The sequence below is a fragment of the Vicia villosa genome, unplaced genomic scaffold (genome assembly GCF_029867415.1).
Source record: "Vicia villosa cultivar HV-30 ecotype Madison, WI unplaced genomic scaffold, Vvil1.0 ctg.000428F_1_1, whole genome shotgun sequence".
NCBI lineage: Eukaryota > Viridiplantae > Streptophyta > Magnoliopsida > Fabales > Fabaceae > Vicia > Vicia villosa.
In genome coordinates, this window is record NW_026705204.1 from 1015860 (window position 1) to 1019516 (window position 3657).

At 26.4% G+C, this 3657-nt stretch overlaps 1 long non-coding RNA gene across 1 annotated transcript; it reads left to right on the forward strand.

Moving 5' to 3' along the window:
- On the forward strand, positions 1-900 carry LOC131628167 (uncharacterized). Its single transcript, XR_009291678.1, has 3 exons — positions 1-60; positions 150-347; positions 767-900. It is a non-coding gene; the product is annotated as an uncharacterized LOC131628167 (long non-coding RNA).
- The last annotated feature ends 2757 nt before the right edge of the window (positions 901-3657 follow it).

The following is a 3657-nucleotide window of genomic DNA, read 5'->3' on the forward strand; positions in this document are numbered from 1 at the left end:
ATTTCGGTTATGCTACAGGTTCTTTTTTATCCTTTTCATCTGGTGCAGAATTTCATGTTGGTGAGTTAAGTTATAGGTTTAATTTTGTTACATGAATTGGTTCGGTTATGTTATTATTGATGTAGAATTAATTGGCTTTTATCATACAGGTTTGGTTGAATTGTTTGGAAAGTTTATGAAGCTGTTGCGGTTCGGTTCGAATTTTGTGGGTAAGAGATGGAGTTTTCTGCTAAAAATTTGTATTGTGTGGAGCTACAAGTATTTTATTGTAGGTGCAACTGGTTTGTTCATGGACATGTAGCTTTGTTTTGGTTTCAAAGTGAATTTTTGTGCTGGTCCGATTTAAGGTGAAGGGATGAGTAGTAGTGAGTGAGATTTGGGTTGTATTACTGTCTTGGTAATAACTTTGATTTTAGATTATAGCTTTGTTTATATGGTCCAATTATAGCTTTGTTTTTACTGTCTTCATAATAGCTTGTGAAGCCAACAAGATGTGAATGAGATAAAATTTTCATTCCTCCTTTAAATTCAAAGTTTCTTCAATGTTGTAATGTTAATATAATGGTGTAATGGGATATGACCCTTTTGTGAACCATTACTTTACTTCCAATAACTTTAATTTTGTAATTTCATTTTATACTTGCTTTTTCATTATTTCAAAAAGTGCTTATTCTTTTTTATAACATGTGTTTTAATATTCTTTCATTTTGTAATTTTTATTAACATTGTAATGAATAACATATATTTGTCAACCTTCTGTTTTCAGTAACTGCTCAGAGGAATAAATTGTTGGTTGAAACAATATATCGATATCGAATGTTGGCAAGTTGGTTGATAGTTATCTTGGAGAGATTGTACATGATCCAAATCTCAGCCTCTCAAATTTTGTTGATTTATCACAGTTCCAGAGTTTGCTAGACAAAATCATGATGGTATATACAGAGCCATCAATATCAGCTTAAAGGTAAAATTTTGTTACCTTGAAGATGTTTTAGCTGATTTTGTTTATTGCTTAACGTGATATTTGGTCACGAAATTTTCTAAATTGTGCCTATTTCTCAATGATAATATACGAAGTCATATCTTCGCTTAAATTTTGATTTCGTCGGAGTCTATAATTTTCAGGAGCACCAAAGTTTGACAGAATATGAAAGGAAGAACATATGTCGACTAATGAATGTCAAAAAATTAATTGCATATGCATCGACACACGCAACACAAAATGAATGACTTCCCGTTCGAGTTGTTGTACAAGTTCTTCATTTTGAACAAATTTGAGCTGCAACAAGTTCTTTAGTTTTTTGAATGACTGTTGTCGTTTCTTATATATTTGGAGTTGTGTTGCAGCATTTATGCCTATTACGCAGGTTTTAGAAGAAAACCCTGATATGCATGTGGTGGCTGAATATCCATCAGATGGAAGGTTATATATTTCAAATATGAAGTTTTTTGTTTGTTTTAAAAAATTTCATTCTGAAAGTGGCTAATCCTGTTGCAGGCCTGCAGCTATGTCGAGACATTTGATACTGATACGAATAGTAATATAAGTCTACTATCACTATCCACAATAAAGTCCCAACAAAGGACTCACTTTGGCGAAGAGGAATTATTTCCAATACTTCGAATCTTGATTGTGTGTTCTGTGACAATTACAACGAATCTATTCTTCACTCTTTTCTCATGTGTCGGTATGCCGGAATGGTTTGGAGGGAAATTGCCGAGTGGATTGGGATACCGTTTAAGCTAGGAGTAGATTTAAAAGATAGTTTTTTGTCTTGGAGTTCCTTTTGTCGTGCGAAGAAAGTCAAAAGCACTAAAACGGGTATGGTTTGGTTAGCTACTTTGTGGAACCTTTGGTTGCGAAGGAACGAAATTGTCTTCAACGACGGTACTTGGAATTCGAGGGATGTCGTTTGGAGTTGTAAGGCTCTCGTTTGGAGGTGGTCGTTCATAGGGAAAATTACTCATTCCAATTATAACTTTTATGAGTTTAGCAATAACCCATTGTTTTACTTATGCTAGGTTCCAATCGGTTTGTAATTTTCTTTTTCGGCCTTTTTGTGGGATGTAATCTCGAATCTTGTTATTTCTAATATAATCTCTTGCTTTCAAAAAAAAAAAAAGAAAACCTTGGAAATTTCTTCAAAGAGAAAGAAAATCACGTGAGTGCATGGTCACTTTTAGGAGCTAATGAAGTTGTTTGGGGTTCACTTGCTGTTATGGATGGATTGTCCAATAATTAAAGAAATTGTAATTTAGGGTTCAATAGTGTCATAATTTTAACCATGTATTTTATACGTTATTTTGCAATTTATTAAATATTTTTATAAAAAATATATCAGTTTGCAATTTATTAAATATATTTATAAAATATTAAATGATAGCTGCTTTAAATACAATTATTAAAAATATTAATTCAAATATTTTGGAAATGAATCTCAATAACTTGGTTAGTTATTTGAGATTGACATTCTTATTAATGCACTATAACTCTTATTATTAACATACTATAACTATCAGTAATGATATTTTCTTCCTTTATTGGGATAGGGTAATGCAATATATTTAGCCATCGTGATACATTGACTTCTACAATATTTTTCTTTTGGAATAAAGTTACAGTACAAGTTACAAACTTTTTTTTTTCTTTACATTCAAATTCAATCACGTGTTTAATTTATATTTGTGTTTTTTTTTTTTGAAAAATTGGAGATCAAGTATATATATATATATATATATATATATATATATATATATATATATATATATATATATATATATATATATATATATATATATATATATATATATATATATATATATATATATATATATATATATATATATATATATATATATATATATATATATATATATATATATATATATATGCAACAACAATTATTTATATTATTTTTAAATCATTTATTTTGTAGATATTTTTTTATATTTTTTAAAATCATATTATATCTTATCATATTGATATTTTCTCCGGTGTTCCTATGTTAATCAAATAACTTCATTTATATTTTCATAATTTTTTTATTAGTTTATTATAGTGGCAAAATATTGCTGTGACATGATTAATAAATTGTTTATTTTATGGGATATAAAAAACTATTAATTATAATGGGTTAATGTTTATCATTAATGAATAGAAACACTTTATATAATCATCTGAATAAATTAATTATATTTACATCAATAATTAAATTAAAGAAAAAATAATTTTGAAAATTAAAATGAAACTTTAAAGAGTATTTTTTTTTCAATTTTATAGACATTGATGATTCTAAAATATATAATATTTTAGTATTAATTTAATAAAGAGAAAGAGTGAATATGAAAAAATTATTTTGAGTGTTAAAATTGATTAAAAAACTCAAACATTTTCACTTCTTTAAACTAAATTTTAAAAAATAAAATATTATAGTATAAGTTAATTATTTGAGAAAATTTGTAGGATAACTAAAATATTTTTTCACATAATATATTTACTTTACTTTTTATTTAAGAGATGCTTTTAAACGGAGTATTCTCAAATATAAATTTTATAATATAATATTAAAATTTAACTATGAAAATTATAATATAAAAATATTAGAATTTTTATTATTATTTGCTAAATATTATAATAATATATATAATTTATATTAT